At 34.1% G+C, this 17,027-nt stretch overlaps 1 pseudogene; it reads left to right on the forward strand.

The window, feature by feature from the left end:
• The first annotated feature begins 390 nt into the window (after positions 1–390).
• LOC149140688 (DNA replication licensing factor MCM7-like) overlaps positions 391–17,027 on the forward strand; it is a 154,041-nt pseudogene continuing 137,404 nt past the window's right edge.

The raw sequence follows: 17,027 nt of genomic DNA on the forward strand, positions 1-17,027 counted from the left end.
TCAACCCCGATATTGATCAGTTCGGATTATTCACAGGATTTTATATTATTTTCATTCGCTTCTGAACATACTATGGCAGCAGTTCTAATGCATAAAAAAAATCAACTGGAAAAGCCGATTGCCTTTTTCAGTAGGACAATAAGAGATGCAGCCTTGAAATATAACATTATTTAGAAGCAAGCTCTCACCTTGGTGAAGGATTTGAAAGATTTCTGGGTATATATTTTACACTTTCATATTCTTGCTTATGTCCCTAATGCAGCGGTTAAAGATGTTTTGGTACAAACAGATCCAGAAGGGAGGCGAGGCAAATGAATCGCAGCATTGCTAGAATATGACTTGGAGATAAAGTCAACAAAGCTAATTAAGGGGCAAGGTCTAGCAAAGCTGATGGCAGAGTCTAATTTACATGCTTTGGACATAAACCTGATTGCAGACATGTCCAAAGAAGATGAAGATAGTTCCCTGATTCAGGTATCTAAAATTTTTCTCTATTTTCCTTGGTATTCAGATATTGTATACGTGCTTCAGCACCTTTCACCGCCACCGAGGATGGCTAAAAATAAAGGTAGAACTCTGAAACTTAAGGCTGCTAGATTTCGCATTTTGAACAATGCACTTTATTGGAAGGATCTTGGAGGCATTTTGCTGAATTGTTTGACCGAAGAGGAAGCAAAACAAGTCATGAGTGATTTTCATAAGGGAGACTGTGGAGGTCACTTATTTTGGAAGACGACGACTAAAAAATTTTTGAGAGTAGGGTACTATTGGCCTACCCTGTTTGCTGATGTTTATAAAACTGTCACAAGCTATCATGAATGCCAGACTTTTCAGGGAAGAAGAAAGTTGCAGCCTCTACCTCTCAAGGCAGTCGAATTTAGTGCATCGTTTCAGCAATGGGGCCTAGATTTTATTGGAGAGATTCATCCCACATATTCAACTCAGCACAAGTGGATCTTAACAACAGCAGATTATTTCACAAAGTGGATTGAGGCAACCCCCACTTGGCAGGCTACAGACTTGGTAATAATTCAGTTTCTTGAAAATAATATTTTTTCACATTTTGGCTATCCTAACAAACTTATTACAGATAACGCAGCCACTTTCAAGTCCAAAAAGATGATTGACTTTTGTAGCAAATACAAAATTACCTTGGGACATTCTACTGCATATTATCCACAAGGTAACGGATTGGCTAAATCTTCAAACAAATCATTGGTCAACATCATTAAAAGGCTGCTAGAAACCAATAAGAGGAGCTAGCATAAAAAATTGGTTAATGCACTATGGGTGGATAGAGTAAGCCAAAAGAAGTCAATCAGCATGTCTCCGTTTGAGATTGTATATGATATTGACATGGTGTTCCCAACATCTCTCGTAGTCCTGGTTGTTAAACTTCCGTAGGAAGCTGGCATCGAGGAAGATCATTTTCAGTGGAGAATAAGCCAAATGATCCATTTACAGCAGATGAGAGGAATTTTTTCAGAATAACTTCAGGCTGCAAGAGAGAATTAAGAAGATTTATGACCAGAAGGCAAAGGCAGACAAATTTCAGATTGAAGATATAGTGCTCAAGTAGGATTCCAGAAACGAGGATAAAGGCAAGCACAGCAAGTTTGAGAACCTGTGGAAGGGACCATATAGAATTGTTGCATATAGAGGTCAAAATGTTTTTCTACTCAAAGAAATGAATGGGGAAGATTGTCCAGGAGGGCTGGTAAATGGTCGGCTTCTAAAATGGTACTATCTCTGAGAAGTTTTCTGTTGTCACATTTTGTCATTGTACATACCATTTTATTTCTTTCATTGCAAAGTTTGCACTGTCATCATTCATTCAGTTTGGGGCCCGAAGTGAAGGCTATAAAGCTGAATGTTTGGCTTCAGTCTTTGGTTATTTAGTGTCAGTTGTTTGAGTCATAGTTGAGTTAGTTTTGAGTCAAGGTATTTGTTTTAGTGTTCTGAAGTTATTGACTCCATATTTCCCAATGGATGAAGGCACTTATCTTCTTTTCCAGAGATCTATGGTTCTTGGCACCTCCCAAGAGCTACCATCCCCATTGGAGCCAATGTTAGTGTCGGTATCTTCATCCCTCCATCAGTGATCAAATTGCTCTTTTTGCATGCATGTTAGGTGTCCCATCCGATCAGTTGCATTCCATTAGGTCATGGATCAACTGATGGTAGTGGTTTCATGTCAATTTCCCTCATGACATTCACCTGCTGACCTGTTCACACAATTTTTTAGTCATTTACTGTCATCTAGTTTCATTTCATTCATAAAAACCAGTTCTAGGGTTTTAGTCTCACTAGGTCTAGGGTTTGGCATCATGGTCATCCAAAACTGAATAAAAGGTCAGTAGGCACATGAGGAGGATAAATAAACTCATAAAATCATAAATTTTACTTCTGTTATGCTCAATAAATTTGTTTTACCTCAAAACTCTATTTTGAGGTGAAAACAGGGTTTTTTCCATTATTGTAAAAATTTCATGTAATTTCAATGTTTCTATATGTAATATGTATTCAAAGCTGTTCTTGGTGACCTGGTGACAAGATCCACTCCTGCCATGCAAGAAATCAATGTAAAAGTCCACCTGCAAAAAGGCAAAAGTCAGAAATAAAGTGAAACAGGGCATTTGTGAAAAAGCTAGCAAAACATTAGAAAAGTGGGTTTGGTTAATGAAAAAATTAAAAGCAAGGGGATATAAAGGCCAATCCATGTGTTTGAGTCTTCATTGTTGCAAGTGAATGAGCTAAAGGCAAAGAAATCGTGTTTTTGAAGAAAGAGGCAAAAACAGAGGAAAAATCCCAAAGTTTTGTCGGCGCTGTGCCCCTGAGCTTTGGTGATGCACACCTACCTAGCGCTGTACACCTGGCGTAGGTTTTCCATTGAGAATTGTTCTGGCACTACACATATAAAGTGTGTTGCGCACCTGAGAGGCAGCACAGTGCACCTAAGAGGCAGCACTGCGCACCTGTCTATTCAGTATCAAAACGATTCCCATCACCTTCCTTTGCTTCAAATTCCTCAATTGACCTCTCATCAAGTAAGTAAAGCTTCTCATATTGTTTAGCAAGGGGTTTTTCATCAGTTGTGGTGATTTTCATGTCTCAAAAACTAAGCCCTAGCTATCCTCCAAATTGTCTCCTAAGATTGGCAAATGGTATTGTTTCCTGCTATTTTTATTCCCTTAGGTTATTTTCCTACACCCTATTCCCTTAAACTATTTTCCCTAAATCCCTTCCCCTTTCCCAAAATCATTAACACTCACTTCCCAAACCCCACTCCCATTTACAAAACCCTAACCCTATACCCTATTCCCAAACCCTAAGTCCCACTTCCTATTCCCTCACTACATCCATTTCATTATCAAAACCCTCATCTACATTCATAATACTAATCATTCTCTCATTCCTCAAAAGAAACCAGCATTCACTTCCTATACACATTATTCATCCTCCTATTTTAAAATCTCTTCATACTCATCAGTTTTCACTCCAAATTCATAAGCATGGAGACAGATTCAGACTATGAGAGGGAAGATGAAACTTTTAGTGATTCTTCCCGAGAAGCTCATGTACCAAGAAAACCAGATAAAGGAGGGAAAATGCTCTGGGCGGAGCCCACCACTCTCACAAAATTACTTGCTTGCCCTCTTCCTGTAACTTGCTTTAAACACCAGTCTTGTTATCAATTTTGTGAAATGGTAGAGAGGGTGAAATATCATCATGAGCTTACTAGGTTGTTTTTTCTTCATCTTCACAATGGCCAGGTGAACCTTGCTGGTGTCTCTTTCACCTTGACACCTGAAACCATTGCAGCAGCAACAGGCATCCCTAATGTAGGTGAATAGTGGAATAAGGGTCAGCATGTGGGCAAAGAGCATTATGAGCCTTACATTAAGGTTGGTTATCACAGGCAAATCAGCAGGGTTTTTCCTCTCAAATACTTGCAGAACATTTATGCTCCTCTCATGAAACTCATTATCAAGTATTTTACCTATGAAGGGAGGTTTTCCCACCTATATACATATCATGTCAGATTGTTGATGCATTTCACAAGAGTGAGGATGATGAACTTCCCATACTTTATATGCAAGAATATTGAGAAGATGGCCCTATATGTGCAAAGGAAACCTTTTCCTCAGTAGTTCAACAACATTTAGCACTTCTCACTGATTAAAATTGTTGTCTTGCATCAGCTAAGCTTGCTGAACATACCATGGGATACCTTCATTGCACATGAGATTTTAAAAGGCCCTCATGTAATTCCATCAGTGCTTCAAGAGGAAGGAGGACCTTCAAGACAGCCAGATGTTCATGAGACTGAAACTACAGGTGTGCCAACATTTGTCACCTATCAAAGAGGCACCAGGAGGCTTTTTGCTACTGCCAGGTGAGTACTATCTCCACCAGAGGTGGAAGGGGTCTCGTTTTCTTCCATGGACCACAGGAAAATGCTATCTTCACCGGAGGTGAAAGGGGCTTTTCCTTCTTCTCCAGGTGAACAGGTATAGGGCAAAGACAAAGGAAAGCAACAGATGCATGAGGAGGTCCCTACTTAATGGCAAGACATGGATTTTGTCTTGGTTGAGGAGGATGACATTGATTTGGGTTCTCAAAGCTAAAAAATCAAAGACATGATTATCAAAGAGAAGGAGGCTGAAATACAAGCCTTATCTCTTGATCTTGAGAGGGCCAAATGGATTATCAATTTTCTTGAGGAAGAGAACAAACAACTGGAAGACATGCAAGCTATTATGGAGCTGCAAACAATTAGAGAAAATAGGCAAGTGGCAAAGAGAAGAAAAATCAAAATGACATCCCTTGAGAAAAAAATTGAGACTAACTGGGAATCATGGTTAGAGAGGGAAAACATTCACCTGGAGAAATTGCTTGAGAAAGCCAACAAATAGAAGAAAATGTTGCACCATACCACCTATCACTAGCTAGCCCAGAACAAACTTTGCAAAACAAGGGTGAAGAGGTTAAAGGCTAAGCTAAAGAGAGCTTTGAGAAGCAAAAATGAGCAAGATAAGCTCAAGATCTTGGCCGAAGCATCATTGGCCTAGAAAAGTAGCTAAAAAGGATCACTCATGCCAAATTTCAAGAAATTTGGAGCATTTTTTGTCATTTTTGAAAATTTTGAAGCAAAAAGCAGGTTTTTTCAGCAGCAGTGGCTCTGCTCTTTTGTTGGGGGCCTCTATTTACAAAAAGGTTTGCATTTTTGGAATCTGCATGAAAAAATATGCATGATAAAAAATGGCTGAGAATTTTGGACAAGTTCTGGGTCTCCAAAAGGGAAAAAAACACCCAAAAAGTGCCCTCTCTGCCACTTTTTTGTCACACAGGAAGTAGTCTTGGGAGATTCCATTTTTGGAGGGGAAAATGGACTCTAAATCCAAATTTTCAAATTGTTCCAGAAAGTAGACTCACCAAGCTTTCCAATGAGCTATTCTACACCTGATTTGAACTTCAATAGGCCTTCCAAAAGTGGCCTAGAAAAATCGTTTCACATAGATCAGTGGCGCTACGCATAGGAGGAATTTTGCCAGTTTTGCCTGTTTGTCCAGAATTTTGCCCAGTTTGACTATCAGTTGACTTTTTCTTTTCTCCTTGGTAACTTTGTAATGGTAAATCATGTAAAATGATGTAAATTTGATGAAAAATGACTTGTGGGGGTAGATACATCAGTTAGAGGTATTTTGAGGTTGAATGAATTAGTTTCCATAATTTTAGAGGCAAGTTGTTCCACTGCCTATTTTCTAGTTCCTAGTTTAGATGTTGTTGAAATAGCTCCTTGACTCATGGATTCGACCCCTGATGGATAGAATAGGTGGTTTGATGCCTATATAATGTACTTTCTTAGTCATTTGTAAAGGTTGGACTGTTGTGGATGCATTGAGCACTATTGTAAATCACTTCTGCAGTTTGGCAAGGAAATGAACTAGGGTTTTGAAACATTTTGTGGGATTCTTGTGGTAATGTGTCTTGGCATTATTTCTCCCTTTGTTATTTAGTGTTTTTCTTATGTGTAAATGTGCCACCATCTATTTCTTTCTTCATAACTAAATGAATCAAGAGAATTAGGTGGAATCCATTGATGTTCATTGCTTTGCCTTGAGGATACATATGGTTTTTTAATGTTTTCTGTTGTTTGAAGAGGACTCATGAACTTTTCATTCCCTCTCCAACTCCTCACCAGTATTTAGACTTACCATCACATCTAATTCAAAGTGCTAAAACACTTGCCTACCTCGCCCCACAAAAACCTCTGCAAATCTGAGTTGATTTCCCGAACCCAAAGCCACCTTCCTCTTTTGATCCAGCAACCAACCATTAAAATCAATCAAAATCCTCTAAGAAAATATACCTAGCCTAAAATCAGCATTAATTTTCAGTCATCTCAAGCCCTAGTTTCCATAATTTAACTAAGATTGACAAGGAGAGAGCCCTCTCCCGACCTAGTAGGGCTAGCTACCAGGTTAAGCATGGTTTGATGTTACCCTAGACCTACCTTCCTTTGGCATGAGGTAGATTTAGGTGCTAACAGACATGATACAAACTAAGATGTAGATGCAAAACTATTATAAAACATGAAAAACCTATCTCGAACTAGAATGGGATAGCCATCTCCTAATCTGAGAGCAAGTTAACTAAAACAGGGGGGGAGAAATCACATAATTCACCATATTATTTTGTATTAATTAAAGAAAGTAGTTCACATTAACTAATACAATTTAAATTAAAATAACCCTACAGATGAATAATAAATAGTTATTTGTCACCACAGGAATATATCAATGAATTAAGATTGATTCTGATCTCATTCTACCCTGCAAAGATAACTTTAACAAATTTTCAATAGAAAAAATGTCAACGACACAACAATAGTGCATAATATCAAATAAACATGATATTGTTTAGAATAAAGACCAGAAAAAAATAAAATTGAAACTTTAACAATGAGACAATAATCTTGAACTCCGGTAATAATACACAAAAATAAGAATCAATTAAAACCATGTCAAAATTTTACTACCACAGTTCCGAGAGTAGCTTTGACCCTTAATGAAAGTTCTTGCAATAGTGAAAATTCCCTTTATAAGAGATCCATAACTTCTCTACAATCTCTACAACAAAACTCTCTATGCTCTATAATAGTTTGAAAGCACAAATCAAATGGTTACAAAGAATCCCCCAGTGTGTGAATCGTGACCCCCCCTTTTCATAAGATTGAATGCATGGGTATTTATACAAGTTTAGACAGCTAACATTCTCCCACGATTCTCTCGATAAATTGAAAGTCGAATCTGGGACTTTTTTCCATGAATTGATGTTTTTTAGCCAAAAGATTAATTTTCTACCCACGTGTTGGCCTTTTCAGTTTCTGTTACAATAATCTTCCTAGTTTAGAACTCTATTGTTGAGTTCGATTTATTTTCTATTGATAACCACTGAGCAGATTCGTCGACAAGATCATGCCCTTCACGGTATTAGTCTTCAGTTAAGCTTTTAATTTGAATTCCTATGTCTATTTTGGTTTGGATCTCAACACATGGTTGAGTGCCTATTGATCGAATGATCTATTCGATTTAGCCCAAGTGTTTCCTTGTAACAGAGAAATTGAAATTGGCCATTAAAAATAACCAAAAGCTGAAATACAGACATGACTTTTAATTTTAATTAAGTGGCATTCTATAATAATAATAATAGTCACCAGGGCAGGAGTGACACATGGCAAGGACCTTGCTGTATCAGAGAAAATATCATCGTAACTTTTAAAATGAGACAACATGAAGTTTTTGTGATATTGGGTAGTTCTGATATCGAACGGATGTGAAATCATATTAAACTCGTTGTAATAACTATATCATATTCATAATATCAGATGTTTTACAATTGTTCCAATTAGATAGTTTCAATATGAAGGTGGACACGAAATTCTAATAAAAGCATAGTTAATATGCATGTCGGGTCCACTTATATGAAGGAATGGTATGTTGAAGGTTGGAGCAAAGGCCTATAAGAGATCAAAGATCAGGGGGATTTATATATCGGAGTTCAGAGATTGGCAGAGTCATATAGCAGCATATTAGAGTGGAGTCCTTTAGGAATATCAGAGGTGAATGGTTATTAGAAGCTAGAGGTTGGAGGCAAATGAATATCACATATCGTAGATTAGAGATGTTGAGTGGTGAGACATAACAAAAATCCATTATGGGATTCTCTGAAATAAGGGAGCGAAGGAGGGTTACGTGGTATGTTGTATTTGCATTAATCCTCTGTCCAATAAACTACAACCACTGATGAATGGGGCCAAGGTTTATGATATCAAGGAATTTTGAAAGGAATATTTTCATATCAATAAGCCTTGGGATTATGATATGTTGTAGTTGCTTTATCAAAAGACCTCATTCGCTTTATAATATAAGCCAAATCTACTTTTTGGAAAATATAGCCACTAATAATAATAATGATGATGTTGGGCTCAAGGGCTATGTTTTATTCATTAATCTAAGATGTTTAGAAAAACTTATTTACAAATTTTATTAACAAACAAACTTAATCCAACTTAGGAAAATATAAAATAAAAAAAGTGTAAATAAAAGACAAATTAGACTTGAAATGATGTAATCACACTCAAAGCCTACATGCAATGCAAAAAAGGGTCCCCATATCTATTATGATAAAATATCATGGGGGTGTTGTGTTTTCATTACAACAATGGAGACACACCGGGAAGAAGCAATTATCTTTATCATAAAGATACATAACTTAGTTTAAAATTGAAGGAATCATAAGTAGATAATTTGAAATGCTAAAATTTAGATATACTAACCATTTTGTCCCTATTCTATGTTGTCACATAAATAAATATACCATTATCATTCATGAACATGTAAACATTTACCCCATGAAGTCAATGTTTCAATAAATTTATGTGTACAAGAGCCAACTTAGTTGGACATTAGTTTTCAAGTAAACAAGCTAATCAAGAAAACATAGTATTAATTTAACTTCAATACCATAGGCATGGCCATTTCTGCCAGGAGGAGTCTATATCCTCAACATGGATGCCTTTTAACACTTTTAGGTGCTAGTGTCCCATCTATTAGGAATAAATGCATAGTTGTAAAAGATCATCTTAAACTTATTTGAATGCCAAATGAAGATCATTGTCCTGACTTGGTAACTAGCTAATGACAATTCCATTCACAAAATCTAACATGGTGAACAAGTGAACTTTTGATGAGACCTCTTGTCCTTTAGCATTACGATTGAAATCCATTACCTTGTCTTGGTGACCAATAATGGTAATGTCACAATGTTAGAACTTTTGATCATGGTAGGTCGGTTCGTGATGCGACTGCCTATCCTACAATTGACCATTTTTTTTTTATGTTTAAATATGGTTATAGTTAATCTCATAGAGATTACATAATATGTGGGGTGGCATAATTCTCCTTAAAATCAAGGGATGGCGTAAATTTTTTTAAGCTAACTACTATTCTCTTGATTAAAGTTGCTTGCCAAAAGAAGTCATGACCTTAAGTAACTGTCGTTAAATGTGTTTTACTATCTTCAAATGAAGGGGTTAAATATATTTCATTAACAAATAACAAAAATATTTAAACTCAAAGAACAAAAACTAGAGACTCTACTTGGTTAGGAAAGTTGAAAATGAACATAAATGAAATCATCTTCATTGAAGAGATCCGTAGATATTAGGTTTCGTTAATATAAATTAGAGCATAAAAACATCTCACCCAGTGATTATGCCAAGTTGAAAGAGAAAAAATTACTCCATTTTATTTTGAAATGAAATGAAAAGACAATTCAACTAAGACTAAAATGCTTATCAAATAAAATATAAGACAATCAAGAGAATGAACTTGGAGATACATCTTACAAGATAAATAGAGGAAAAATGAGATTATGTTGATGTTATCTTGTAAGATGATTTGTTAGTAAATCTCTTTTGTTTCAAAGCATAGTTATTGATTTAGAGTTATTATTGTATCCTTTGACAAGGGTTTTTTTTTGTAAATCTTTCTTAAAAATAGTTTGCAAGTCTCTAAAGATTGAATTTTAAGAATAAGAATAACAATCAATTTAAAAATATAACCAAATTAAGACAAGAGGAAACTCACTAATATCATACGATGATTGTTCTTCTAAAATCTTTGTTTCCAGAAAAGCTAATTCTACAAATCAAATTCATGGGAACCTAAAAGAAGAACAACAAAATATAAGAAAGAAAGAAATAATGATTAAAATAGAAAAGAAAAGATGAAATAAAGTTGCAACCTAGATAAGGATGAACATAAAATATGTATCCAGAATAATTCGTTCATAATTTTACCTGATGAATCTTCATTTTCTCCCATGTATTAATCAAATTTCAAAAGCATATTATTATTTAATTTAAACTACTACTAACCAACACCTATCCTAATCTAAAAACTAGACTAAGACTAAGTGAAATCATACTTCCAATGAAGCCATTCAAGAATTTTATTTTCTGCATGAATATATAGATCAAACATTAATAATAAATGCATAAATATAATTAAAACAAAAGAAATCAATATAAGAATATTATGCACATATATTGTTAATATATGTACAAGAAGTAGCTTATTTACGTTCACCCTCTCTTGAAGATTTTCTTCCAACCATAGCTCGATGGGATCATAAAAATATGGATGGATATTAGTTAGAGATTGGAATTGATTTGAAGAGGCGGATAACAGGTCATATTGTGAAAACATTCTTTTAAATGAAAAGACATGCATAAAATTGTCAGTTTTATGTATATATGATGGAAGATCAACAATTGTGTTAGATTACTAGTCATGCTGTAAGAATACACGCTCTTGTTGGCACTGATTTTTAGAAGAAAGAAGCAATTGATAAGAGATGAGCATCAATTGAAATTGGAAGATTAATGGCTCTTGATGTTCATGATTATTATTTGAAACTTCATGTTCCCATTCAGACAATGCATCCATTGAATGTTCAATATTGAACTACTCAATATGCTAGCATAAGATATCAAAAGAATGAAAAATGATAATAGAAAATACATATGAAATCGAGGAAAATAAGTGAATGAACAATGATGAAATCAAATAATAATTTACACTATTGTTATAATTATTGTTACAATACAATTGGGACTAGTTTGAAGTGATTTCCTCTTCACAAGGATTGGCCAGAATAATGGAATTAGAATGATTTCCAAAACTACTTGATGAAATAAAGAGAGGGTGAGGATTATGAATAGAAGTAAGAATTTGATTATCATAAAGATAATAGATTGGAATGGGTTTTTCAATGCTAAAATCATGAGTATCATTAATTGTTTGAAAATGAGAACTAGTTGAAACAATTTCTGACTTGAGTTACTCTTCATTTTCAAGTATGTTTTGACTTTGATCATGAGGATTTAATTTATAAGAAGATAAATAAAAATCTTTAATGTCATAGTAATTATCATAAGATACTTCATAACATTCATTAAAATAATTAGCATTCCCATGAGACCCATCAAAACAAGTAAAATAATTGGGCACATTCTTTTCAAAATTGAAAGAACGATCATTGAATATTTATTTAGCCTGACGAATACTGAATGGAACTTCATTTGTAACAAGTTATTTGATTTTTTAAATATCATTAATATGAAAAGGAACTAAATTGCTAAAAATATTAGGATAAAGATGAAAATGAGAGTTAGAAACAATAAACCTGAATATTTCTCTATTTGTAGAACCTTTTGCATTCTCTCTATTACAGATTTCAAATTTATTATTTAGTTATTTGATCATGCTTACATGAAGATTATTGTTGGGATACCTGGAATTTTTCAGTTGATCAGTGTGAGCAAAACCATAAATTTATGTAGCAAGGTACATTTTGTCTAATTCTTCAATTGGTACTCGCGCTTGTTATTTGTTTGTTGACTTTCTAATTTCAAGGCTGCTGATTCTTCTTGCAATCAGTTGTCTAATTGTTCCAAGTTAGGTGATTGTGTTTCATTAACATGTGAAAAAGAATTTAAGTTATCATTAAAACTATAAGAAGTATGAATGAAATGGAGAAATATATTATATATGGTTGTAGCAGTCTCATCGTAATTAACATGTTTCTCCATATCAGATTTTTTAGTCATGTTAATGGAAGTTGAAGATGATTCACTAAAACTTGGAATTGTTTCATATAGATTTGAAATGGGAGGATTAGAAAAAATATATTAAAACCAATCTATCAATTCATTTCCTAAATGTTCATCTTCCAATTTGAATCTTAAGCAAATTAATTGAAATCTAACAGTAAAACCTATGAGAGATTGATTTTCAAATCTTCATAAATATTCTAATTCATCACATACCTATTCATAATCATAACCATCAAATTTATAAAGGAACATTGTGATAAATTGATCCCAACTGTGAATAGAGACAACTGGAAGAGATTGGCACTAATTTTTGGCTTTTCTTGAGAATGTAAGAGTAAAAATCCTGCATAGAATACCTTCATCAATATCATGAAAAGTAGAATTTGAAAAATTTTGAATAAATTGTAAGGCATGATCAAATGCAGAAGTATTCCTCTTACCATTAAACTTTACCTTTGAAAATTGTCTTACTATTTCTGGTGGAGTATTGGCAGATGCACGTCGAGAGATATAACTCCAAATGGGAAGTTTAAGAGGATCCGTTATGATTAAAATAAAATCTTTAAAATAGAAAAAATCCAAAAGAAAACAAGTCTTCAAGCCCGCCTTCAAGCGCCAAAAATTTTGAAGCCTCAAAAATCTCTGCGTACAACATTATAAGTGAGAGAACCCGGTCGGCTACTTTGAGGATCTCCTTTAACGTTGAAATGGTGGTTCTGACTAGTTAAAATAGGTTCAGTTACCTTCCCTCTATCTCCACTAGCTTAAAATATGACTTTCACGTACAAATAGAGAAGAGATATCAGATCATCCCTCTTGTTGATCAAGCAAGAAAGTGATCCTTAAGTTGATCTGGGGCTCAACCAAGCCACAAATAAAGTCTACCTCTTTGAGAGGGGAAGTGATGCAAACTAAGATGTAGATGTAGAACTATTCTAAAAGATGAAAAACTTATCTCGAACTAGAATGGGATAAAACTCTCCTAATCTAAGAGTAAGTTACATAAAACATGGGGAAAAAACTGACATAATTCATCATGTGATTTTGTATTAATTAAATAAAGTAGTTCACATTAACTAGTACAAGTGAAAGTAAAAGAAGCATGCAAATGAATAACAAATAGTTATTAGTCACCACAAGAATATTGCATGAACTAATGTTGATTCTGATCTCATTCTACCCTCCAAAGATAGCTTTAAAAAAGTTTCAACAACAAAATGTCAATGATACAACAATAGTGCATAATATCAAATGAACATAATATTATTTAGAATAAAGATCAAAAACAAAAATAAAACTTTAACAGTGATACAATAATCCTGCATTTTGGTAATAGTACACAAGAATAAGAATTAATTAAAACGATGTCAAAAGTTTATTACCACAGTTCCGAGAGTAGATCTAACCCTTAATGAAAGTACTTGCAATAGTGCAAAGCTCATTTATATAAGAGCCATAACTTCTCTACAATCTTTACAACAAAAATCTTTGCACTCTACAATAGTGTGAAAGCAAAACATCAAATTATTACAAAGAATCCCCCGGTGTGTGAATCACGACGTCGCTTCTTCATAAGATTGAATACAGGGGTATTTATACAGATTTATAGAGATAACAATCTCCCCTGATTTTGTCGAGAAATGGAAAGTTGAATCTATAAATCGTTGTCATGAAGTGATGTTCTTTAGCCAAAGGATTGATTTTCTGTCCACATGTTGGCCTTTTTAGTTTTTGTTAGAAAACTCTTCCTAGGTTAGAACTGCATTGTTGAGTTTGACTTATTTTTTGTTGATAACCACTGAGTAGATTAGCCGACAATATCATGCTTATCACAATATTAGTCTTCATTTAATATTTTGATTTGACTTCCTCTTTCTATTTTGTTTTAGATCTTAACACATGATTGAGTGGTTGTTGATCATATTATTTATTCGATTTGGGCCAAGCATTTCCCTGTAACAGAGAAATCAAAATTAGGACATTAAAAATAATGGAAAAATCAAATATACATATTACTTTTAATTATTCCCTAACACCTTTTAATTTTAATTAAGTGGAATTTTACAATAATAATAATAATGAATAAAGCAGGAGTGACACATGGCAATAACTGTGTGGTATTAGATAAAAGCTCATCGCAACTTTTAAAATGAGACAACATGAAGTATTTGTGATATTGGGTAGTTCTGATATGGAGTGGAAGCGAAATCATATTAAACTTGGTTTTAATAACTATATTAGATCTGTAATATCAGAGGTTTAATATCAAAAAATTTACAATTGTTTTGATTACACAGTTCTAGTATTAAGGTGGACATGAAATTCCTATAAAATCATAGTTAATACGCATATCGGGTTCACTTATCGCAATGAATGGTATGCCGAAGGTTGGATCGAAGGAATTTCAGAGATCGAGGGAATTTACATATCGGAGTTCGGAGATTGGCAGAGTTATATATCATCATATCAGAGTAGAGGCCTTTAGGAATATCGGAGGTGAATGGTTATCAAAATTCAGAGGTCGAAGTTGAATGGATATCACATATCAAAGATCAGAGTTTTTAAGTGGTGACACATAACAAAGCTCCAATATATTATTCTCTGATATAAGGGAGCGGAGGAGGGTTACGTCGTATGTGGTATTTTGATTAATCCTCCATCCCATAAACTGAAGCCACTGATGAATGGGGCCAAGACTTACGATATCGAGGATTTTGAAAGGAATCTTCTGATATTGATAAGTCTTGGGGTTCCTATATGTTATAGTCACTTTATCAAAAGAACTCTTTCACTTTATCATATAAGCCAAAGCCACTTTTTGGAAAATATATACACTAATAATAATGAAGATGTTGGTATCAGGGCTATGTTTTATTCATTAATCCAAGATGTTTAGAAAAACTTATTTAAAAAATTTATTAAAAAACAAACTTAATCCAACTTAGGCAAAATATAAAAATAAAACAAGTGTAAATAAAAGACAAATTAGACTTGAAATGATGCAATCATACTCAAAGCCTACATGAAATGCAAAAATGGGTCCCCGTGTCTATTATGATAGAATAAAATGGGGGTGTTGTGTTTTCACTACAACACATCCATTTTAGCTTTCATGCCATCCTTGAAACCTTCTATGTCTTATTTTAATCTATTCTTCAAACCATCCATATTAGCTTCCATTTCATTTGTAGTTACTCTTTGTGAGAGCGAAATTTGTTACACTCTCGTAATTTTTATATATTATGTTGCATTTATTCTTCTTATTCATGCATCATAGTAGAGCTTTCTGGTTGCTTACTAGGTGTTTTCATTTTCTTGATTCAGAGAATTTTGAAATCAAACAATGATATCCATTCTTCACTATGCCCTTTGAATCACTTCAAACTGATTTTTCAAATACAAGTTATGCAATTTAAAAAAAAAATAAACAGATTATTCTTGCTTTTAGGAGCTCGATCTTGAAATGATTCAAACTCTACAATTTCGGATCTCCAAGTTTTATAATTCCTTCCTATGGTATCTCTATGAGTCCTCTTTCCAACCCCACAAGTATGATCAATATTGGATTATTCAAGAAAGAGTTATGCCAAATCTCCCACGATGACCTGATTATGGACTATTTGAGTAGAGCGAAGTTGTACGAGATGCCATGTGTCATTGTTTCAACCTTCAGCCCTCAAATTTCTACATGAAAAACTATGGTCCATTCATTATTAACCACATTTTACAAAATTCAAATGTTGTGCCTGAAACGAAGGTTATGACAATTTTCCCTAGGTCACATGTTTGGAACAGAATTCTAGAGCCCGAAAAAATCCTAACTTCGCCAGAGTATATCTGTGAACATATAGTGAAACAGGATCTAAAATTTTTACACAGCGTCCTTTGCAATTTCAGATTGTACAAATTTCAGCCTCTAAATCCTCGTAGAAAACAATATATGACTATTTTCGCCATGTCTCATGTTTGAGACAGAATTCTGAAGCCTGAAAAAACCCTAACTTCCTCAGCACATATCTTTGAAAATATAGCGAACCAAGATCTGAAATTTTTACATGAAGTTCTATTAGTTTTCAGCTCCATTTGGTAAAAAAATCATCTTATGAAGACTTGTATAAAAAACGTTATAGAGAAAATTCCAATATGACCTATTTGAAGAAGCGAAATCATATAATCGAAAGCTTTGGTACCAAATTTCATGCAACCAGCGCACAAACAGATAGATCAACGACTTAAAAATTATCCTATTCAAGAGGGGAACCTCGTTTACATTACACAAATGAACAATTCTTGGATGATTCAAATTAAAAAGTCTCCTTTCTATATATAGGAGTCTAAGGGATCACAATATAATCAAAGCTGACATAAAAATAATAATGTAAGGGCACAACAATAACAACTATGGGCTTCTATGGGGCACAATAATAATAATATTGGGACTACATGGGTACAAAAATAAAAATAAGGGAGTGACATTGACAATAACAATAAGGGAATACACTAGTATTATAGGTACCTAGCAGAGAAACTTGATTATCCTCTTGGTGACTATCTGAGAAAAAATACTTGTTATTCTCACTTATCTGGTCTGAAGACTTTGTCTACAAAGGAAAATTTATATTTATTGCTCACATTTTAGTTTTACTTATAGATAAGAGGTGATTTTCATGTATGTTTTATGGGATATCTTGGAGTTTCAAAGAGTAATTTGTTGAAACACATGATCAGTGTGGCACCTCGAGGTGTTTGCACCATAGGTCGAGGAAGTAATGGTTGTAACCACCTTCTCCCACATTTACCCACTTTCATCGATTTTCTTGAGGTTAACGTGACTTGAGGGTCA

Source organism: Pinus tabuliformis, chromosome X (assembly GCF_031772625.1).
Source record: "Pinus tabuliformis cultivar Carrire ecotype Pingquan chromosome X, CPIR1, whole genome shotgun sequence".
Lineage (NCBI taxonomy): Eukaryota > Viridiplantae > Streptophyta > Pinopsida > Pinales > Pinaceae > Pinus > Pinus tabuliformis.